General features: G+C 38.8%; 1 long non-coding RNA gene across 3 annotated transcripts in view; it reads left to right on the top strand.

The window, feature by feature from the left end:
- LOC135209186 (uncharacterized) overlaps positions 1-25,630 on the top strand; it is a 490,707-nt gene that overhangs the window by 463,581 nt on the left and 1,496 nt on the right. The gene's annotated exons all lie outside the window — the stretch shown is intronic.

Below are 25,630 nucleotides of genomic sequence, written 5' to 3' on the forward strand. Positions count from 1 at the left end.
CTCTTCTTCTCTTCATAGAGACCAGTTCTCAAAAACCAACTCTTCCTCTACTCCAGAGATGTAGTTCTTAATAAATTGTTAAGTTTGGCAACACTGAGTTTGAGTCTTCGCCTCTATACTCAAGGAAGATACTAATGGGAACTTAGAAAAGCTCTCTGCATCGATGTCACTCCGACGAGTATGGGAAGTAGACAACAGATACTTGTGTATGACAGTCGCAGGGTATAACATCCAACGGGACGCCTTCCTGTACATAGGCGAAACCTGTACATCTGGTGGCAGTCAGACGTCTCTACGTTAACCGAAGCTTACGGAATCATAGAAAATGTAACATATCGGAAGTCAACAGAGGAAAGAGGATCTTCAAGCAACTTAGAGGCAACAATAAGCATCCTACAAACACTAAGCAATGTCCTTCATCGAGATGCATTCAAGAGGCGATAGCATAGTCTAGTGAACGTCTTTCATCACATATATCCAAGAAATAAACCAGACGTGTCTGCAGCATCGGATCTTCAACGGGAAGCGAATCATTCTACAGACAAACAACGCATGATCAGAAGGCGAGTCGAGATATCGGTCAACCGCGGAGCAAGACGGGCAAGGCGAGGCTGTGACATCATCAAAACACTACGATCTCCCTCTTAAAAGCCGCAGCTAAGTACAATCCTTTATTCATTTGGTTTGTGTCAGTGAGTGTTCTCCATGCACAGGTCGATCGTCCATTATTCCTGGGGGTGAGTTATATGTAATCTTAATCTTCCTTCCTTGCAGGAATCTATCTTCAACTACGGATTCTCGCCCTGCAGGCCTTTTTATCTTTGTTGCTAATTCCTTTTTCTTCCAGAAGTTCTCCGGAAATATCTTTATCATATTATCTGTTTTTAATGTTATCATATTGAGGGACTCTGTTATTATCTGTAACACATTTTTCTTATTTTATATTGCATAAGCATTTACGCAGTGGACGAGTGTATTCATATAGATATTTTGATAGGATTACTAGGAATCGTAGTGATAGGAAAAAAGCAAAAGTGACCATGGCAACTACTGCTGCTGCGAGTTCTCCCTCAACCAGTAACCCCAACCCAGTTGTGACATTGGTTAGCGCGCGGTCTGCAATTGCTCCCTTTCAAGGTCGGGTCAATGGGTTCTTGCCTCAAAGTGTTGAGTCTTGGATCTCGTCATTAGATGCTCATTTAAAAGCAAAATGCATCACTGACCCATCTGTACAATTACAGGAAGCTAAAAGTTTCATTGACTTTGCTTAAGGAGATGCAGGTTCGTACCTGAGAGGAGTCTCTTTCCAAGAGGCGATTACATGGGATGAATTTAAAATTAGGTTACGTGCCATATATGGCGGTGAAGAAGCCTTGGACGTAGTTTTAGCTTTGAGGAACATCCTTAATCAGGCTTCTATGACTCAGCTTAATGTAGTAGAGAGGGCGGCACTAATTGCTGACCGACTAAATGAATATCAGGATAGTTTGCGTAATTCCACTTGGGTTACGAGAGGGAATATAGCCGTGAAAGATTTTATCAGGCTCACATATTTAACATGCATAACAGTTATGTTGCCCAAAGCTCTGGTACGGTGTTTTGACAAGAAGCTAACGCCCGACAGTACGGAACTAGACATATATAAACAAATAAAAAAACACATGTCTAAGTGCACTGATCTTGATCCCTTGCTTACTCAAGTTTTTGCAAAAAATGAAAGTAAACCACAGCAAATAAATATAGTCAATAATAACACAGCAGGGGTAACTTGTTACAATTGTAAGCGATCAGGCCACATGATTGGAGACTGTAGAACGCGTTATTGTTCGATTCATAACAGCTCCAGTCATTCATACAATCGTTGCTTCTCATGTAACCAACAACAGAATGCCAAAAACACGCAAACCGTTGCCAATGATAATAAGAAGAAGAATCCTCATTACTATAAGAAGAAACAGGCGAACAGCAACGCTGTTCAAAATCACAAACAAACAAATCGTGCTTCAGGTAACTCTGTTCCCAGGCCGTCGAACCCGAACTCACAGAGTCAGTCGAGTTTTCCGAGTGTGCAAAGCAAAGCAAATACCACGTAATTAACTCCAGCGGGGGAGAGAACTATGTTGGGTCATTCGTATCAACATCTTTTGAATCAAATAACAAATTTAATCATTTACAAGATCATTGCGAGACACAGGATTTTCCTATGAACCACACGACCGAATCCAAAAAAATCAGTGCAGGTCCACATAGATTTCCAACAGATACACACTATCATTAGTAAAGATGAATTACGTCCTACATTGCATGCTGTAAATTTAGAGCACCGACCCTTCACACTGTTTTTTTATTCCGGTAGTCCACGTAATATCATGGATCTGCAGACTCATCACATGTTGTTTTCGAACTTCCCTATAGAGAAGTCTGAAGTGAGGCTCTCGGGTATTGGAAATAATAATTAAATGTAGTAGGAGTAACTCACATTCAGTACAAGGTAGGTAAGCGCACGTTTACCGATACCTTTATCGTTGTACAAAACATTGATATGTATCCAGCTGTAATTATAGGATACCCGTCTATGGGCATTCAAAACATTACCGTAGCCCCTGCCAAACATGGCGTGTATATCAAAGGAAAATTCTATAAGTCTTCTAACACCTTAAAATCAGTTTTGGACAAAAAAGAGACAAACAACCAAACAGTAACGTACATTGAGGAACCAATCACTTGTCTCATGAATCAAGACATTATCCAAGCGACCCAACAGAGTTCACGCACACCCATAATAGCAGCTTGCATGCAAATTCTCAAGCCGAACATACCTTCAAATATATTAGTGCGTGTAAAGAAGACTTTGCCGGGATCTAAAATGTTAATCCTTTCCGACACTGAAAATTAATGGATTGTCCGTAACACAAGCAATACACACTGTTGACTCACAACAACAAGTTAACATTGAAGTCTGTAATCATTTGAATACCACTTTAGTGATCCACAAAAATCAACACATCCTGGATGTGGAAGTTTACAAATATCGCATTCTTACCGTTGCTGAAATTAATCACACTCAATCAGTTGCGGATGAATCCCTTTTGCAATCTATTAAAAGTAAAATCAATAAAAACATTCAAGAAGAGGAGATTCAGCAGAAATTTCTTGATCTTTTAACTAAATATCATGTTTTCTCCACTACTGAGGGATCCTTGGGAAAAACGAATTTCATAGAACACCAAATACGGTTAAAAGACAAGCATAAAATCATCTATGTACCTTCGTACCGACTCCCTATGAAATTCCAGAATGAGATCAATGATGAAGTAGGTAAAATGTTAGAATAAGGAGTCATTAGGAAATCGATCAGCCCTTATAATTTCCCCTTAATCGTCGTACCGAAAAAAGATCGAACCTGGCGTATCTGCGTAGATTTCCGTCACCTAAATGAGGAAACAATTCCTGATCGATTCCCAGTACCATGTACTGACGATATTTTATCCTTGTTAGGACAGAACAAATATTTTACCAGTTTGGACTTACTTAAAGGCTTTCACCAGATACCTTTAGAAGAGTGTATCCCATTCATCGCCTTCAGCACAGCCAGGGGACATTATGAATTTTTATGTATGCCTTTTGGTTTACGTTGTGCCCCAATTACATTCACTAGAATGATTAATATAGTGTTTGGAGACTTGTTAGGGGATATCCTACATGCCTATATGGATCACCTTGTAATCTTTTCTAATACCTTAGAAGAACATCTAAGTAAACTAGAGCTAGTGCTACAGAGACTAAGGCAGCATAACTTAAGGGTAAAGATAACTAAGTGTGAATTTTTCAAAACAGAACTAGTCTATTTAGGTTTTACGGTGTCTAGTCAAGGTCTTAAAGTAGTCCACGATAAGGTGTCGGCTATCCGTAACTTTCCGATACCTACTAACGTCAAGGGGATACAGCAATTTTTAGGCTGTAGTGGATTACCGCCGTTTCATACGCAATTACTCAATTATAGCCGCTCCTCTAACCGATCTTATGAAGAAGGGCATAGATTTCATATGGTCTGAGAAGCATCAACAGGCGTTCGATGCTTTGAAAGATGAATTATGTAGTTCACCTGTATTAAAATTTCCTGACTTCGGTAAGGAATTCTTTATTGCAACAGATGCCTCAGACCAAGGGGTAGGAGGTGTATTGCTTCAGCAATATGACGAACAGTTTTTCCCTATAGCTTTTTATTCACGTAATCTGAGACCTTCTGAAAGTAAATGTGCAGTAATAGATAAGGAAGGGCTACCTATTGTTAACTCACTAGTGCATTTTGAGTTCATAATATACGGCTATCCTGTCAAGGTCCTTACTGATCATAAGCCCCTCACAGTCACAGTCCCAAAAGAACTCGGTGGCATATGATCATTCAAGACTGGCACAAGGATCGAATATCTACCAGGGAAAGCAAATATCATTGCTGACGCATTATCACGCAACCCCGCGCCATCTTGTATGGAGCCATTAGCTGAACTAGTAGATATATCAACATCCGTGCCTATTGTTAAAACAGTATCTGAACAGGAAGACCCAGGTTGGAGTGCTGAACTAGTACAGACTGAACAAAGAAAAGATCAGCAGTTAAAGAAAATAATAGATGCTTTGAACGGGAATCCTAAGGAAAAGGAATATGTGAAGTATATGCAGCAGAATTATATAATTAAGGATAATATTCTGTGTAGGTCCGTGACGAGGAAAACCCGCAACACACCACAGGTGACTAACGACCAGGTAGTGGTACCCCACTCACTTATACCAACCGTCTTAAACTGGTTGCATTCCAATCCATTACATGGTCATCCAGGGTTCACAGAAAGCCAAATCATTATTTTATTGGCATACGATGCTTACAGATATATAAAAAAAAAAATAGGTAATTGTCGCACTTGTCAGGAAAACAAAGGGCACACGAAGACACCTGTCAGCCTAGGGGCCTATCCCGTGCCCAACCAACCCTTTGAAAGAGTACACTTAGATTTATTAACAGGGTTTTGCGAGTCAGACCAAGGAAACAAGCACCTCTTAGTAATAACAGATGCCTTGACTCGATATACAGAATTGATAGCACTAAAAACTAAAACCGCAATTGAATGCGCTAGGAAATTTTACGAGTGCTACATTTGTAAACATGGAGTTCCACACATGATAATCTCTGACTCGGGTGGAGAATTCAATAATCATTTCCTTAACTCGTTGTGTGAGTTCCTTTGCATAAAGAAAATCAATACCATGATCTACCACCCAGAGTCTAATGGATTAGTTGAGAGGGTAAATAGAAAGGTTTTAAACATTTTACGAGTTACAATCGGGGGAATGGACCCCTGCGATATTGCCATACCTGCGGTTCTAAGTACTCTTAACCATTCATATCATGTATCTATCAAAATGTCGCCGCACGAAGCACTGTACGGTACTCCAGCTAGGACACCTTTCCATGTATCTACGCCTACAATCCATTTATCAAATTCCCTACGGGATGTTATGGAAGCAAGTGTAAGCCGATATAAAATACTTTGTAAGAATTTAGAAGAATCACAAATCATAATGAAAAGAAATCATGATAAAATTGCTAAGCCAACTAAAACATATCCCAACCCACTGATGTGAGAATAATACCGTTGGCTCATGTTCGCAGTTAAGAAAAGGGGTAGAAAGGAAGAGAGAGAAATTTATGTATATATGAAACATAACTAATAAAAATGTATCTATGAAACTTGCATGATAAAATATGTATATATGATATTTGTATGAAAACATTTTTTCTGTTTGTATAAAGTGGATAATTTAAAACATGAGTAATTACATATATTTCACTAATTGCAGGTTTCCAACATGAAGCTTATATTGTTAGGAGTGGTACTGTTCGTTCAGACATTCTTGTCGTGTGGGAAGAGTGCTAAAACAAAAAATATACATTTTACACATGGCTCTATAATTGAAAGAACAGAGGACGTTTTCATTACAGCAAGCAATATAGTTATAGAAGTTGATTTGCGAGCGATTTTTACTTCCAGAAGACGATGTCATTAACCTAAAAAGCGACTTGTCGCGGTTTGCCGAATCATTGCACCAGTTACATCGTCATTTTTCCTTTAATCCAGAGATTTCACTTGCACAAACTCTAAGTGTTGCAGAAATGTTATCATTCGACTTGTAAAACAAAACTGCTGAAGCAGAATGTTTGGGTCGTGATCTGCTTATGTGGACCGTGCGGCACAGTAGCCTTGAAAGACGTAACCCGTTTATATTTGCTGCGCTCAACGTCTTCGGGTCTGTTGCAAGTTTAGGCTTAGGAATTTCAAATCGTCTTAAAATTAATGATCAGAATAAGAGAATTGAGTTTTTGCAACATGAAAACGAATTAGTTTTTTCCGAACTTCATAAGCAATTATCATCAATTAATCAACTTATGACTTTGGTGAACAAACATTCTAGTAATATCAATCAGATGATGGAAGTGCAGCACTTGCTGGCAACATTAGCGTATTACAGTTCTAAAGTAGACCATATCCGTACAAAAATTTCACATTTTATTGAAAATCAAAAGACTATGTGGAAGCTATCACGCTAGCTACAAAGGGTGTTCTGTCACCACATCTTATGCCTATTAAAGATCTAACATTAACTTAGAGAACTGACGAGAGCAAACTTTTTGGGTTTTATGTTCCTCCTTTTGTTAGACGTGGGGCATAAGATTGAATTTTATTATAGCTTAATATCAGTAAGTGTTGAGAATTACAGGATCATGATTACCATTCCTTTTGATTCTTCTGATGCCTGGTAATCTTACAAAATCGCACCGTTCCCAACTTTCATGACAAATAACTCATTACCAGTAATATCTAATCTGACGGGATACGTATTGATTTCCCCTAATAAGGAAACATTTACGGTCATCAGAGACTTAGATAAGTTCACTCACTGTTCAGATGCCATGGGTGATAAAGTTTGTACAGCTGACTCCTTTGAATTCCACCATATATCAAGGGATTCATGCGAGTTAGGTCTAGTGCTAAACGGCTTTCTCTCCCATACACGTGAAAGTTGTCTGAAACAACTTTACCCTTTTGACGAGTATAAGTTCGCTTACAGGCTGAACAACGGATCGTGGATACGATACAACAGGGAAGGATTTCAAGTTGCATGCCCAGACGGATCAACGGCCTCTTCACGGATGTTCGTTGCCACAGATGGCTGCATTGGAACAACAACCAACTACACGGTCCGTGGAGTTTGCACCATCATTCGAGAATGAGCTTACTTCGCGAATTTTTCGTGGTCGAGTACTATCATCCCGGCCTTACCCCTTCCATACAATGTGAAAGTGGCCCATCAACTATCAAAACTAGCTAGTATGGACCACACAACAAGGGCTTACCATGTCGAAGAGGATCTACGGTTCTACACGATGCTGGCTGTTACGTGCGTGACGGTGGTGGTTCTCATCACCGCTAACATATTTGCTTGGCGTAGGTTGAGGCGAACACAGATGGATCATCAACAGAACGTCATACCCCGCCCAGACAATTTTCCTATTGCCCTCAAAGGGTTTGATTTTAGAGCCACCTGAAATTGGCCATTTCATTTGACTCGGAGGAAAGTTGTTTGGAATTGTGTTTTGTGTGAAAAGCGGTTTGAACGCTGGCTAAACGTGTAACAGGAAACTCCGAGACATTGCATTCCATATGTAAAGTATGAGAAGCTAAATTAACTAAGTATCATTAAATATATATGGTAGTGCACCTAATAAAATCAATTGAAGCCCTACGTATCAATATATCGGTGCGTGTACGTACCTGGAATCATATGATATGCACACTTATCTGAATTTATATCTCAATCTGGTAACAACTATTCTTAATCAGTTACCTTTTATCTTATCACCTTTTTTTTGGTACCATTTAACCATTTATGCTTTTTAGAATGTAATTCTTATGTCATGCAATCATCAGCAGTACGTCAGTACTTTCTGTTGAGTATGTATCCACATGACTAACAATATATGAATGTCATTATGTATGACATGTTTAATATTAGTATATTATCATATGCATTTATCTTATATATGGTTCTGTATCGCCCATGCATTATTCTTTTATTTATGGGTATTTCTATATATCTTATATAATCAGTTAAAAATCATTCCCTAACCACTTGCTGGTAACTAGGACTAACTATATATTCATATTAATTTCTCTATCACACTCCTATGAGTCATATACAAATTAAGCTTTAATGTTCAGTGTTTGGTCTGTAGCTGACCGAGCATTAATGTAATAATTACATTAAGAATTACATAATTTCCATATATGTAAGTAAGCCCATGACCCAAGGGGTCACTGGCGAGACAGGAGTGTGATACGACCCACAAACAGGACGCAAGCTAGACGCTGCCGTGTTATGTTTGCGACGCCCTGGTTTGCCTTTGCCTGTGTAATCAAAACCATTGTCTTGTAAAACAGGTCACAGCGCCTTCCTATGAGAAGCTGGTGACCTATCACCCGCAGAGATAACACATGACTTCCTAGTCACATGTTCGTCTGTCTGTATGTTATGTATGCTGAGATAGTTTTGTTCTGCTATCTATGTACAAGACTTTGTAACTTTAGATCTCTACTTCTCTTCATAGAGACCAGTTCTCAAAAACCAACTCCTCCTCTACTCCAGAAATGTAGTTCTTAATAAATTGTTAAGTTTGGCAACACTGAGTTTGAGTCTTCGCCTCTATACTCAAGGAAGATACTAATGGGAACTTAGGAAATCTCTCTGCATCGATGTCACTCCGACGAGGATGTGAAGTAGACAACAGATACTTGTGTATGACAGTCGCCGGGTATAACATCCAACGGGACGCCTTCCTATACATAGGCGAAACCCGTACACATATATTTCACACTTACACTTACTCTTCTTCATCAGATAATGTTTTGGACATTTTAGCAATAAGTGGATGAGTTATTTGACCATTTCACAGCCCCTGGAATTTTCCAGACTTCAAAATCATTTCTGACCATAAACACTTTGGACATTGCCAGTGTTGATACTTAGCCATAATTCTGGCACAACGTCACCAGCCATTGACTCTCAAGGTCTATCTCCCACAGATACTGTTGAGGATGTGGAACCCGAGAATCTGCTGATTCGCTATGCTTTTCATGTCTTTTCATTTTATAATTTATTATTTTTTCTATGTGTTTATTTGATTTTCGTTTGCAATAATTCAATTTCAATTTTTTTATTTATTTTTACTTTTTTTTTAATGTTATTCCGTTGCAGCTCAACATTTTTATCTTTTCTAATTGTAGCCTTTGCTGAATTTGCTCTATTTTTATCATAAAAAACATTTCAAAAAACAAAAGTGACATTTATTTTTTCATATTGTTACAGTTTTTCATATTCTTTTTATATTGTTATATTTCTTATTTTTTCATATTGTTACTTTTCTTATTGTTCTTCATATTGTTACTTGTTAAATTATTATTCATATTGTTACTTTTCGTATTGTTTTTCATATTGTTACTTTTCGTATTGTTTTCCATATTGTTACTTTTCGTATTGTTTTTCATATTATATTTGGCCTGTTCTATTAAGGTCGATTTCCCTTGATGTGTCTAAAAAATTCATCCCATGTAAAGTTAGGCCCTTCTAGACCCAGCAGTCTATAGTATCGTTAAATTTCACAAATCGAAAGCCCCAAAAAAGTTCTATAAACCCTATTAAAGTGCGGACCAAAGTGTGAGGATCTCGTTATAGTTTACAAATAGCGACCGAAAATTGTCCCTAAAAGTATCCAAACCGATGGAAGTTTTTTGAGAGAAACTGCTACACCGTAAATTCCCAATTACCTGAATTTCAGACTAATTATGTTCGGACTCTATAACTTATTCCGACAACAAAACCTCAGAGACAAAAGTCATTAAACTTTCCCAGGAAGTCGAGGGTTTGTCGCTCTTCGGAAAATCGTAGCTGGAGGAGGAATGAAAAAGCTCAACAAATAAAAATAACTTACGATTGAGAGGCGCCGTTGTAAAGGCATTACCTCGACCCTTAACCAACCAACCAGTCTGCCCAAACTCGGGCTTTCCAGTCCGTGTCTGGATTTGGTTTCATTCCAGTCTATTGCCTTTGTTTTTCTCATTCGATCTCACCTAGCTTGATCGTCATCAGCTGACACCCGTTGTCTTTCATCCGTCGGATGTGGATCATCCGTACGTCGCCTTCCTCCTATCATCCGTAGACCATCATCCTCTGTACGTTCGTCATCCGTGACCATTTCACTTTTCTACTCAATTATTTAGGATCACTAGACCAACTGAAACCAAACTTAGCAAGAATTGTATTCTCTAGATCCTTTCATATTTCTATCCAATTATTCATGATCACTAAACCAACTGAAACCAAACTCAGCAAGAATTGTGTTCACTAGGTCCTTATCAAGAGTTGCTCATTATTGCAGGTTAGTCTAGAAATATGGCTGCTATGGCCCAGTCTTCGTCAGCACAGCTAAATCTTTCATTATTTGCTGTTGAAGTAGCCATTACTCTTAATAACTGAGTTGTATAGGGAATCTATAGCATAGGAAAGGTTAGTTCGGAAAGCCGAGATATTTGTTTCTTGGTCATATTTCATACATTGTGGTTTTAAATGTCAAGCCTGTTGAAAACCGTAGGCTACTAGAATGGCGTCACAATAACTGTGGTCATCAGTGTCGTGGTTACTGGAATTTAACTGAGTAATGGTTGAGGGCGGTAAAGTTTTTCACTTTCATTATCGATGCCGGACAATTTTTATTCGCTTTTTTTTTTTTTTTTTTTTTTTTTTTGCTTATGTTGAGTTAAGTATATCTTAGTTTTACCAGACCACTGAGCTGATTAACAGATCTCTACTAGGGCTGACCCGAAGGAATAGATATTTTTAAGTGGCTAGGAACCAATTTGTCACCTAGCAACGGGACCTACAGCTTATTGTTGGATCCGAACCACACTATATCGAGAAATTAATTTCTACCACCAGAAATAAATTCCTCTAATTCCGCGTTGGCCGAGCCGGGATTCGAACTTCGGACCGCGGGATGCTTATGTTGAATATCAACACGTGGCGTATTTTTTTTTTTTCTTTTTTTTGGGGGGGGCGGGGGCAGGGGGAGGGGCGTTCCTATTTAGTAACATTTTAATTTTCAGTAAAAACAAAATATTTGGAAGGCTTTGTCTGTCCGGCAGCACTTTGCCTGCTGCCCTCAGATCTTGAAAACGAATATGTCTAGAGGGAGTGCGTCTGGCAACGCAAACAGACACGACCGGCAGAGAATTTCATGGACCGTGGCTGAGCGTTTCATACTACAGTATACGCTGTACAGAAAACTCTATTGCGCCGAAGAAACTTCGGGACATTTTGTACTGTTTTCATTTAAGACTAGTGAGTTTTGATAACCACTGCTTATTTTTCGCACCCTCTTACTTTTCGAAGATCATAATGATCTCATTCAGACGAAAAGGTAAATCAGCTATACTTCGAGGAAGCGACGAATTAATGTTTTCTGTAACTTCTAGAAGACGAGGGAACAAAATTCCTAGCTAGAGTGAAGACATGATCACACTCGAGCATAAAGCCAACATCAAAATCTCAATTCAACTGACTAATCATTTTAAGGTTTTTTGGTGTGAAGACCGACGGCATGAGAAAGTCTGGCATCTCCTTGCCATCAACTATACCAGGCCTGAAGAAAAAAAAGAAAAAACTCTTAAAAAAATGTCAGTGTAACTCCAACGAGATCGGAATACACTTTAGGTCGTATAGTAGCCATTAAGTGATTGTATCGCCTTTTTCATCACCTAATTGTAACTGAAAATATATTTTCCTTTAATGGATCTTTGTTGGGAGTTAAAAGTTAAGCATATCTTAATTTAACCAGACCACTGAGCTGATCAACAGCTCTCTTTTAGGGCTGGCCCGAAGGATTAGATATTTTTACGTTGCTAGGAACCAATTGGTCACCTAGCAACGGGACCTACAGCTTATTATGGGATCCGAACCACATTAAATCGAGAAATGAATTTCTATTACCAGAAATAAATTCCTCTGATTCCGCGTTGGCCGAGCCGAGAATCGAACTTCGGACCACCGGATTGGTAGCCGAGCGCGAAAATCCCTCGTCCCAACGAGGGACCACTGTCTAAGTAATCTCCCCCTTTAATTAGCACCTGTCATCTCAGTATTCAATTTGGAGGCTGACAGAAGGCGACTAAAAACACAGGTGGAAATCGCTCTCAAGCAACATTCCAGCGACTGGCTTGTTACCCGTAGCAGTAAAAACAAAAGTGGCGCGCGCGGGAAACCTTCTTCAAGGCGAAGACCATTACGTAATGGGGCTTCATTTTAACCCTTCCATCTCCCTTTGCCTTCTGCCGGATAGCACTTAGGGCACTCAAGGCCTCTGTTCCACTAATTGCACCTTTTTACTTCCCCGTCGCCTTAAATGGGGTCGAGTGTAGCCGAGAAAAAGGATTCCGTCGCATTTGGACTATCGACGTCTTGACTGGTCTGGATTTATATATATATATATATATATATATATATATATATATATATATATATATATATATATATATATATAATATGCATGCATCAAGCTGCAGGTGTCCTCCCCAATATCCAATTCGCTCCACCCCGGAATTAATATATTTACATATATGTTAACCGAGAGGACAAAATTATTAACTAGAAAATTTCCACATCGGTTAATATTTCTGTAAGTGCTTTAATAACGAGGCAGAGCGTATTGGATGTTAAAGCACATTTGTAGCTTAATGCATGCATGTGAATCACGGTGATGTGATAAAAATTCATATATATAATACATACTTATATATATATATATTATATATATATGTATATATAATGGTATATATATATACTATATATTATAAATATGTAATATAAATAGATAAATAGATAAGCGTGTGTGAGTTGAAGTGTGGACGTTGAATACGATTGACAGAGGAAGTTACTACGAGAAGAGGTAAAAGAAGGAGAAAATAGTGAGGAAGATAAGATGGAAGAAACGGTACAAAGGAAAATGTTGGAACAGTAAACGAATGGAAGACAGAAGGTTGATGAAAAGTGTTTGATGCGGAAGTCATATGAGGAATGAGTGAAAGATTTGGAAGACGCGGGATTAATGGTTTGAAATAATTTGACGAGGCACAAATGTAGGAAGCTTGGGAATTCGTGTAAAATAGGAATGAAGACATGCTGTGTCGTGGTCTTCGATGTGTTCCTGATGATCCTTCTCTGAAGCTGGAACGATGTGGAAATTTAATGCACAGGTGGTTCAGCCATGAATAGACACAAGTGATGCACGAACAGTTAACAGATGTTTATGTCTATTCCTTAGGTAATATGATTCCTCTCTCTCTCTCTCTCTCTCTCCCTCCCTCTCTCTCTCTCTCTCTCTCTCTCTCTCTCTCTCTCTCTCTCGCATCATTCACATTTGTGAGCCAAGTTAGCAAAGAATGGCGGACCCTCTTGCAGTTAATCCATCAGTGTCAAATTTATACTTCCGTATTTTTCTAGAAAGTCAGCTACTTTCCTGTATTGACCTTACGTTTCATTGGTAACTTTCTTTTAGTTTCCTTGCCTTCAGAGTAATGAGTGATGTCTATATTTTAAGACTTATTTTTTTATCCCTTCTTGTACCTTTGTCAGTTTACGAATTTGTCATTTTCCCATTTTTTTAATATCAGCATACTATTCTATAGGTAAAATAGCCTTTTTGACTTGTTCCAGGTAAATATTTCCGCAAATAATTAATGAAAATATTGAAATTATTTCTCAGTAAGAGTCAGGATGGCTTCTCTTTGCTTGGATATTTTCACTTCCGTGGCTCCCATCCTTTGCCTTTTTCCAGTCCGGGGGCGCACTCGAAGCGTAACTTGAGCAGTTGAGGTATTCGTGTAATGACGATTCCTATTCATAGAGTCCTCACGGGAACTAAATCATTCAAGGAGGGCGCTCTGCTACCTTAAAGCACGATGGTCTCTTGCTGTAATATATATTCACCTATTCATTTGCATTTTTTTGTAGGTTATTGATATGATCTGTATTGTTTGACTCTTTTCATATCAACTTTTTTGTTCTGCTGACGTTTTATCGTGGGGAGGTTGCCACCAAAGTCAATGACACATTCGTTTGTATAGTAAAAATGATTGAAGATTATGGAGGCTAATAATATATATAACTTGATAATAAGGGTGACGATAGTAACGTCAGATGTATTTGCAATAGTAGTGGTGGTAGTAGTAGTTACTGTGCTTGTGAGTTAAGTTATCTTAGTTTCACCTGACCACTGAGCTGATTAACAGCTCTCCTAGGGCTGCCCCCGAAAGATTAGACATTTTTACGTGGCTAGGAACCAATTGGTTAACGGGACCTGCAGCTTATTGTGGGATCCGAACCACATTATCTCGAGAAATGAATTTCTAATAAGCATAAATAAATTCCTATAATTCTACGTTAGCAGAACGGGGAATTGAACTCGTGACTACCGAATCAGTAGGCGAGCAGCAACCCACTCGTCCAACAAGGAACTGTGTCCTTGTAAGAAGGTGCATGGTAAGATTTTCAGTGAGAAAATTAGACATGCTAGAAGGAATGTTAGGGGGAAGAGCAATGTGGTTTAATCAAGGAAGACGATTGGTGAATCAGTTGTATTATTATTGGGGTATTTGTCTGAGATGACTGAGCCCAAAGTAGTATTCATATATATGTGGTATACGGAATAATGACTAAATAATGTTTACGGTATACATAGTGGGTTTAGTGGCAACAGGGAGAAGTTGCAGAGACTTGAGAACGAAAATTTTAAAGAGAATCTCAGCAATAGTGAAGAACCGTGAAGGTAAGTGGAAGCCTGAACTGATTGGCGCATGTCAGAATGGATGTTGGAGAAGTGGAAGTACTAAGATTTTTCAGTATCTGGAAGTCATTTTAATGGATAATGGTAAAACATAGAATACGCCGGGCAAAGAAGATGTCGGGGTGCGGGAAAAGTTGTGGAATGGAGAAAGGGTTTCCATTTTAAAGGAGGAAGGAGACAAGCCTTTTTGTTTGAGTGCCAAGAGCAGCTGTTGAAGGCAGTGAATGAGAAAAAGGCTGGAAACGTTTCAGATGTATTCTCTGTCGACTGAAAAGGTATGAGACGTAGAGAAAGGTTGAAAAGATTAGCATGGGTTGTTTTATGAGCTAGGTTAAAAGTATTAGCATGGTTTAAAAGACGGTTCAGCTGTTAATTGAACCGGGTTAAAAATATTAGCATGGTTTAAAAGACAGTTCTGCTGTTTCATAAGCTAGGTTAAAAATATTAGCATGGTTTAAAAAACTGTTCAGCTGTTTCATGAGCTAGGTTAAAAATATTAGCATGGTTTTAAAGACAGTTCAGCTGTTTCATAAGCTAGGTTAAAAATATTAGCATGGTTTAAAAGACTGTTCAGCTGTTTAATGAATTAGGTTAAAAAGACAATTCAGCTGTTTCATAAGCTAGGTTAAAAATATTAGCATGGTTTTAAAGACAGTTCAGCTGTTTCATGAGCTAGATTAAAAATATTAGCAAGTTTTAAAAGATGGTTCGGCTGTTTAATGAACTAGGTTAAAAATATTAGCATGGTTTAAGAGACGGTTCAGCTGTTTAATGAACTAGGTTAAAAATATTAGCATGGTTTGAAAGACTGTTCAGCTGTTTCATGAGCTAGGTTAAAAATATTAGCATGGTTTAAGAGACGGTTCAGCTGTTTAATGAACTAGGTTAAAAATATTAGCATGGTTTAAGAAACGGTTCAGCTGTTTAATGAACTAGGTTAAAAATATTAACATGGTTTAAGAGACGGTTCAGCTGTTTAATGAACTAGGTTAAAAATATTAGCCTGGTTTAAAAGACAGTTCAGCTGTTTAATGAATTAGGTTAAAAAGACAATTCAGCTGTTTCATAAGCTAGGTTAAAAATATTAGCATGGTTTTAAAGACAGTTCAGCTGTTTCATGAGCTAGATTAAAAATATTAGCAAGTTTTAAAAGATGGTTCGGCTGTTTAAGAACTAGGTTTTAAAAATATTGCAGGGTTTTTAAGAGCGTTCAGTGTAAGAATAGGTAAAAATTATTAGCATGTTTGAAAGGACTGTTCAGCTGTTTCATGAGCAGGTTAAAAAAATATTAGCATGGTTTTTAAGAGATGGTTCAGGTTTAATGACTAGGTTAAAAATATTAGCTGGTTTTTAAGAGACGGTTCGCGTTTAATGAACTAGGTTTTAAAAATATTAGCATTGGTTTTGAAAGGGACTGGGTTTTCAGCTGTTTCATGAGCTAGGTTAAAAATATTAGCATGGTTTAAGAGACGGTTCAGCTGTTTAATGAACTAGGTTAAAAATATTAGCATGGTTTAAGAGACGGTTCAGCTGTTTAATGAACTAGGTTAAAAATATTAACATGGTTTAAGAGACGGTTCAGCTGTTTAATGAACTAGGTTAAAAATATTAGCCTGGTTTAAAAGACAGTTCAGCTGCTTCATGAGCTAGGTTAAAAATACGTATTAGCAAGTCTTAGAAGATGGTTCGGCTGTTTAATGAACTAGGTTAAAAATATTAGCATGGTTTAAAAGACTGTTCAGCTGTTTAATGAGCTAGGTTAAAAATATTAGCATGGTCCAAAAGACTGTTCAGCTGTTTAATGAACTAGGTTAAAAATATTAGCATGGTTTAAAAGACTGTTCAGCTTTTTAATGAACTAGGTTAAAAATATTAGCATGGTTTAAAAGACTGTTCTGCTGTTTAATGAACTAGGTTAAAAATATTAGCATGGTTTAAAAGACTGTTCAGCTGTTTAATGAGCTAGGTTAAAAATATTAGCATGGTTTAAAAGACTGTTCAGCTGTTTAATGAACTAGGTTAAAAATATTAGCATGGTTTAAAAGACTGTTCAGCTGTTTAATAAACTAGGTTAAAAATATTAGCATGGTTTAAAAGACTGTTCAGCTGTGTAATGAGCTAGGTTAAAAATATTAGCATGGCTTAAAAGATGGTCCATCTGTTTAGTTAGCTGGTTTAGAGAAAACGGGAGAGGATGATTTAGCCAAAATGGAGAGACTTAAAAATTTAACTTTTTTTTTTTATTCAAAGTTCCTTTTAGACAGCTGGAGAATGTGTGTAGTGTAGAGGTGATAGGCGCATTGTTTGAAATGCAAGTCACCATGCTATCTGATGTGACTGTGGGTATGCCTGAAGTGTCCCTGCTGCTGGGTTTTATCCTTTATTCAGCTGTTTGAGGAAAATGGGTCAGGGACTTGCTTTGTCTATATCTGGAGCCAGCCCTGTAAGGCAGTGACTGCTGACCTGTCTATAATTGGAGCTACCCCCTCTTAGATGAAACTGCCTGTCGGTGACATTAATAATAATAATAATAATAATAATAATAATAATAATAATAATAATAATAATAATAATAATAATAATATAGAAGGCTCAAATTCAATTCATTTTAAAAGAGAAAAAAGGAGGAATAAGTGAGGAACAGAGAAAGAGAGAGAGAGAGGGGAGAGGGGAGAAAAGGGGGAAAAGTAAGGGAGGAGGAGGAGGAGGAGGAGGAGGGGAGGAGGAGGAGGAGGGGTGGGGGAGTGGAAGTGGGAGGAAAACTTGGGGGTTGAAAAGAGGGAGGTCTCTGTTACATCATCACAGATAAATCGGAAACGCGAGAGATAAGACCATCGTTCAATGAAGGGATGAAGAAGAAACGGAAATTGGTTCAAATCCACACACCCCCCTCCCCCCGCTGCCAAGTAAGGGTGAGAGAGAGAGAGAGAGAGAGAGAGAGAGAGAGAGAGAAAGCAACCTGCTGATCGTGGGACCTAACAGGTGGGATGTCTTCAAGAGGGAAGGTAATGTTAAGCTGATAACGCTGATGACTATGTATTAGCAGGTAGATCCAAAGAGAGCGTGATGCAGAATTTTAGAGTTCTATTTGAATGATTGAGCAGTTACAGGTAAAGAGCTGTATGATTTTAGGTAGACGAAAGCTACTGTATGCTGTATTTGGAGAATTTGCCTCACAAGACAAATACATTCCAGACATACGAGTATACAGTGTTTGTGTGTGTGTGTGTGTGTGTGTGTGTGTGTATGTGTTTGTACAAGCACCTGCGCACTGTCTCATACCTAAATACATACGCCCTCATTCATTTTTGTGTAAATGTGGCGTCCGTCGATGAGCTGCCACTGTCTGGTATAGGTGGAGTGGACGAGAGGATTGGCTTAATCAAGCACCATTGTTTAATTATGCACTGACGTCCAGGAATCGATGGCCGAGATCCCTGAATGGGCTCAGCCACTGACTCCGATGGACAGCGTGAATATATATATATTTTTTTAATGTTACTGCTATTTTCATTACTGGTAGTCTTAATACTATAGTTATAGTGGTAGCAGAAGTAGGAGGGATGGTATGGTTATTATTATTATTTATTTTCATTATTATTATTAATCGATTTATTTTTTGTCTATCACAGTCATCCTATTCGACTGGTAGTGTTTATAGTATGGGGTTTCGGATTCTATCCTGCTTCCTTAGGAATCCATCACTTTTTCTCACTATGTCCGCTGTTTCTAGGAGCACACTCTTCTGCATGAGTCCTGGAGCTACTTCAGCATCTAGTTTTTCCAAGTTCCTTTACAGGAATCTTGGGGTCGTGCCTAGTGTTCCTATGATTATGGCTACAATTATTATTATTATTATTATTATTATTATTATTATTATTATTATTATTATTATTATTATTATTATTATTATTATTATCTGCATTGGTAATAGGGACTATGGTGGTGTCATCATTATAAGAATCATCATAATGTTGTTCTTGTTGCGGACGTCGATGTCCACAGCTGTTGCGATAAGAGATTACGAAAGCAGATTTAGGCATAATGATTATGATGATGATTATTATTATTATTAAATTTCCATTATTACTGTTGCGAGTATGAAACTGATATAAGGAAAGAAACGCCAAACACACCTGACTAAATGACAGCAATCTCGTATTTTTGTTTCTATTTATCCGATCCCCAATATTCAAAGGACCTTTTATCGTATATAAATTAGACATTACGTATCATGTATTTCTCAGTTTTTCCTTTTTTCAATCGGGAAAACTTCAGAACGCTGACCTGACTTCCGTTTTCCCATAAGCTTAACGTCGACTTATGGATGCATACCGCATTGTAGCATTGAAGCGGCTCTCTGAGTGTTCGTCTTTGCAGGACTCCTGGCTGCAACCCCTTTCATTCCTTTTACTCTACCTCCGTTCATATTCTCTTTCTTTCATCCTACTTTCCATCCTCCCCTAACGATTGATTCGTGGTGCAACTGCGAGGCTTTCCTCACGTTACACCTTTCAGACCTTTTTATTCTCATAGGCCCCAGCGCTTGGCATTTGGTCTAAAATTGATCTAGTCTGTTCTATTCATTTCTATTCATATCATGAAATATGATAATCCTCCTCAATATTATTGATTTGTTCAGTAATAAGTAATTTTTATCTGATTTTTTTTTTTTTTTTTTTGGACGGCACCTCTTATTCCCTTTAATAACTTACTTTCTCCTAATCGGCCACCATTACTTTGACCACCATTCCGAGAGATACGCATATCATTTGCAAAGATGAGGCCTCCACCTTCCTTTCGTTGGAAATATGGAAGCAGGTTCGTCGGAAGATAATACCCCTTTTCATTCACGTAATGACATAAGCCTTTCAAGAGGCCCCGAATACGTAGGCCTTCCCTTTGCAGGTATAAATATACCTTTCCTTTACTGGAAGATGAAATCCTTTTCTGCTCTAAAGAAGAATCACATGCGTTCCTTGCTGGATAATATACGTCCATAGTTTAACTCGAGATATTAACTTTTCTCATTACCCAGAGAAATTCGCGCCCTCCCTCCCAAGAAGATATGATGAATCTTTTCCTTATCAGGAAACCGCTCTCACCTTCCTTCCCCTTGATTTCAAGAAATACGCCATGCCTTTCGTTTCAGCAGTCATTCGTCCACGGTCTGCAGAATTTCTCCCCCTCACTAGGGTTCCTGTTTCCTGCATACGAAATGAACTGGCGAAGTCAGGGAACGGGAATCTGTGGGAATTTCGCGTCGGGTGAGTCACAGACTTTAAAAGCGGCCTCACTTATACTCTGTTTTTTTTTTTCATCTGTCCATCCGCCTGTGGTGTTTGCGCATGGTAACACTGCGTCCCGGGCTTTGAATAATATCCTATTTCGGATCTTAACGGTGTAATTCGCATACAGTAAATTATTAACACACGTTTCAGTTGCAAACGTACACCCAGATATTCTTTTATTTACCTAAAACTTACACAAAGCGTAACTATTTACAGCCTGGGACGCAGTGTTACCATGCGAAAACACCACAGGCGGATGGACAGATGGAAAAAAACAGAGTATAGTCATTTCAACGTCTGTTTTGGGTGCAGTTCGCAGGTCAATTTCAGCTGTCATAGGTTAAGAGACCGTGCTGGCGTAAGGCAGCCTTAATACGAACCGATCAATCAACCAGGTTATTTCATAGTCGTGGTTACCTTTTTATTCTGTCAGCCCTCAGATCTTAAAAACGACTGAGGCTAGAGGGCTGCAAATTGGTATGTTGATCATCCACCCTCCGGTCATCAATCAAACCAAATTGCAGCAATTCAGCCTGGGTAGTTTTTGTTTTAGTTAAGGTTAAAGTTAGCCATAATCATGCGTCTGGCAACGTTATAGGTGTCAACAATACAGGCCACCATCGGGCCTTTAGTACAGAAAACTCGATTGCATTTTCTACACGTTTTCTTATGTCAAGAAGATGCAAAAACCAGCTCTTCATCGTCAATGTCATCACCATCTTATTCCTCTTGTTATTAATGTCGTTATTCATAGTAAGAACAGTAATATCTCTAGTAGTAGTGAGGAGACCTCTCTTTGCTCCATTTTGGTGGAATTGATTCCTGTGAGGGCCTAGTCACTTCGCCCTCCGACCTCTCTCAAGAACAAAAAGGAATTGATTTAAAATAGGAGCTCCTCTGTCCCCCACCCCACCCCATCTCTCTCTCTCTCTCTCTCTCTCTCTCTCTCTCTCTCTCTCTCTCTCTCTCATAACCATTCTCGGAGGGTTCTATGACCTCCGACGTTCCCAACACATCTCTGGTGATCCCTGTGTCACACTCCCCTTCCTTTTAGATCCCCATCTCTCTCTCTCTCTCTCTCTCTCTCTCTCTCTCTCTCTCTCTCTCTCTCTCTCTCTCACAAACTTTCCCCATCTCATACTTTTCCAGCCCTACACCATCTCTCTCTTCTCTAGGCCAATCACATTTGAGAGCCCTCCTGCACGTTGAGTCCAAGGAGAGCATCTGTGTGTGCATTATGCCTTTGGTGCATTATCATTGGCCCGTGGGTCCCTCAGGGACGCCCGTGGTTTTTGGGGTATCGTCAAATATTTCATATTGTGAGCCTTTTGCATTTCTTTGTACCCGCTAAGGTTGCGGTCTCAAGGGAGAATTTGTTTGGGGTATCTATTTGCCTTTTACAGCTGCGGCCTCCCGTGAGATGAGGTCAGGTATCGTTCGTGTGTTTGAGGGTCGTGGTTTGAAGGTAGACGTATTCTCTCTTTAGACTTTGGACATAACTATACTCTATTTTTTTCCATCTGTCCATCCGCCTGTGGTGTTTGCGCATGGTAACACTGCGTCCCGGGCTTTAGATAGTTACATTCAACAATGATAATAATATCCTATTTCAAATATTAACGGTGTAATTAGCATACAGTAATTTATTAAAACACTTTTCAGTTGCAAATGTACACCCAGATATCCTTTTAATTACCTAAAACTTACACATAGCGTAATTATTTAAAGCCCAGGACGCAGTGTTACCATACGCAAACACCACAGGCGGATGGACAGATGGAAAAAAACAGAGTATAGATGTTTCTTTGTGCAAGACAAGATTGAGGTTTAAAGGGATATGCTGTGGATGTGTCTTTACTTCTTTTACGCTGTGTTTTGAAGGGTAACGTAGGTATTCTTCTTATTACTCCTTAGCATTGTAGTTTGAGATGAGATATAGAAACACTACATGGATTTGGTTGCTTTATTTCTCTAGTGTAGAGGCGAACAAGCAATGCTTGCATAGCCGAGGCCCAAAGAAAGCAGGATTAAGAGGAAGGAATGAGTCCATAGCTTCTTTAATAGTTTTCAATCGGGTAAAGGCTATAGAACCCAATTGTTTTGCTAGACCTTGAGGGTATTAATGGTCCGGTTCCCCGCGAGACTTTTCGTAGGATGGAATTGCTAACACCAGGATCATCTCTTGTTTGGGATGAGGTTGCTACCCTCACGCCCGTCTCTCAGTAAGGGGTTGATCTTACGTTGACTTTTATAATAAAGTTAAGACGACTGACAGAATTTCCAGAAAGTGTTGAAACACAAGATAATCAAGTAAAAAATGCGCCGAAGTTTCCTCGTAGCAATCGAGTTTTCTATACAGTGTATAATTCTGTATGAGCCGTGGCCCATGGAGTTTCCAGTCACGGCTGGGGGTGGCCTGTCCTATAGCGTTGCCGGACACATGATCATGGCCAACATTAACCTTAGATAAAATAAAAATCACTAAGGCTAGACGGCTGCAATTTGGTATGTTTGATGTTTGGAGGGTGGATGATCAAGATACCAATTTGCAGCTCTCGCCTCAGTAGTTATTAAGATCTGAAGGTGAACAGAAAAAGTGCGAACGGACAGACAAAGCCATCACAATAATTTATTTTTTTTCTTTTTACAGAAAACTGAAAATGTACTTACGTGAAAATCTGATGGAAAATAAAACTAAATTTCCTAGTAAAATAAAAGTAGATTTAAACTATAAAGTAATGTCTTTTCTCGTCGGAAAAATCTATCTCTCTGTGACCCACAGCCGATGGAACCAGATCCTTCCAAGTCATCATGTTTTGTGGTTCCTCAATGTCCAGTGCACGTAGAGACTCCTTCTGTAGGAGGTAGTAGTGTTTCCATTGTCTTTCGGGTGTTCCCAGCGGAGTCCTGTTGGAAACTAGAAGAAATTATTAGTTAAGCTGCATGCTTGTGCTCTTCTGCCGAATTCTGTTTACCCTGGGCGAGGACGGAGTCAACTTTAAGCATTCTATTACACCAAAATTGTGAATGATAGGTCATTGGTCAAGTCGACTCTGATGGGTCTTAAACCAAAGTGCAGAGAGAGAGAGAGAGAGAGAGAGAGAGAGGAGAGAGAGAGAGAGAGAGAGCCTCCAGTTATTCTTTCATGCCTGATTCAGTATTACCTCTTGCTTAATCTGCCGAGTTTTTCTCTTCCACTCAAGTAAATACACAGTTCTACCCTTTTAAGTATAATCTTATAGCTTTCAAAGAAGGGGCTTTCGCCTTTTCGGATCGTCTTTTTTTTTTGTTTTTTTTTTTTTTTTTTTTTTTAATTATGTCTGGCCAGTTTCAGTTGCTTCCTACATAGGCCTTTTCTGTAAAACAACGCGTGATCGACCTCCAGCTTAACTGGGACGCATGGACTTTTTCCCCTCTCGCATATGTTGTAGACATATTCCTTTTAACGTAAATTAAGACGTGTTAAATCTAGAGTTAAATAGAGCCTTGTTTCACCAATGAAGATTAAAATAAATACGTTACATTCTATTAAAAATAATTTTTCTGTACTGTTAACGTGCACATTATTTATTTTCTATATTTTCACTCGAATAAATTACTCATAAATATCCTATCATAAAATTCCCGTATCTTGAACTTAACGCAAAACATCTTTTTCATACCTTTTTAGGTTTTGCTACCCTCCACCCCCCCCCCCCCCAACAAGAACAACAAACAACAAGCAGCAACAACAACAACAACAACAAAGGAGTTTGTAGGCTTACTCCCCGAGTAAGAGAAAATAATGTAACTTTTAAAGGTTGACCGACTAGAAAGATGTACCTACTGCCTTTGTTTGCGTCGAATCCCAGGTGTGTTTATAAGACCCTATTAAAGCTACCTGGATCTCTCGACATCCCATGACGCCCCATCCTTTATTATTTTTTCCTTAGACCAGTTTTTTCACTCATTTGTTTTTCTTTTATTTTCTATATTAGAATTTCTCTTTATCCTACGTTAAATGAATGAACACGCGGTTTGAATGACATTAATATAATAATAATAATAATGATAATACAAAGAAAGCGAAGAAGACTAAGAATCACTCAAGCACTCGTCTGCCGCAACTCACGAGGTCTTTAATTATCCTCAGTACAAGATCCCTCAGAAGACTCTGAGTGGACGAAGGGTTCTTGAAATCGTCACGTGATGCTCTCTCTCTCTCTCTCTCTCTCTCTCTCTCTCTCTCTCTCTCTCTCTCTCTCTCTCTCTCTCTCGAAGTGGATTGTAGTGAGGACGAATATAGAGGAAGAATTGCAACAACTATGACTGATATTTCTGGCCGTAGGCAGACAAACGAAGACCAATAGACAGACCCTAAAGACCAATAGACAAAACACGCTTAAAGACCAATAAACAGACACCCAAAGACCAGTAGAAAAGACACCCAAAGACCAATATACAATAAAGCCAAAGACCCATAGACAAGGCACCCAAAGACCAATATTCAGACATACAAATACTTGATTTCCAACCATGTGCATTTTCGTACGTATTGACTTACTAGCACATATGTTGTGAATTTCTACCACTTTGTATCAGTCCTCTGAAGATGGCTCCACAACCATTTTCCATTTCTTCCCTGTGGTGCTATATATATATACATCTATATATATATATATATATATATATATATATATATATAATATATATATATATATGTGTGTGTGTGTGTGTGTGTGTGTGTGTGTGTGTGTGTGTGTGTGTGTGTGTGAAACAACCGAGTGGTTGCTAGGCCTTTTGACACACGGTCCTTTGGCCTTGAAAGTAAATATATTCGGTTCGTTTTCATTTTTATTTTTGCAGCGCAATACAAGCTGGTTAAATGTCTTTTCGCTCCCACCGAATGTTGTTAATATTTGAGAGGTAACTCGCCCATGAAACTTTATGTTCTTTATGCGGCTGACTGAATGTTTGGTGGTTACCTGTACGTTTCCTCACATTTTGTGGGGACCTACGGGCTGCTCTAGGAGCAAGAGCCCGTGCTGGCATTAGGCCAGCTTAATCTCAAACAACAACTTCATGGGGATCTTTGGCCGAGTATGGATTCGTTTCCTTAAAACGCGGAGCTTTGTTGACCTCATTATGACAGGACATTTCAGTGGAGATTTTCCGAAGTGTGATGGAAGGCCCTGCTGTGTCAGAGACCCTCCTCCTCTGTATCACGGAGGCAATTGATGGTGTTCCCTTCTGTTTGGAAGAACGTTGTTGCAGCTTCGTCCTTTGTGCTTATATGTAGAAGGGCATCTCCTGTCTTTGATGGACGCCCTTCCTATTGCTCTGTGGGTTTTTTTTTTTTTTTTTTTTTTTTTGTCAAGTGCTCTTTGGGTAATTTGTCTATTGGTCTTTA

Source organism: Macrobrachium nipponense, chromosome 37, assembly GCF_015104395.2.
Source record: "Macrobrachium nipponense isolate FS-2020 chromosome 37, ASM1510439v2, whole genome shotgun sequence".
Classification (NCBI taxonomy): Eukaryota; Metazoa; Arthropoda; class Malacostraca; order Decapoda; family Palaemonidae; genus Macrobrachium; species Macrobrachium nipponense.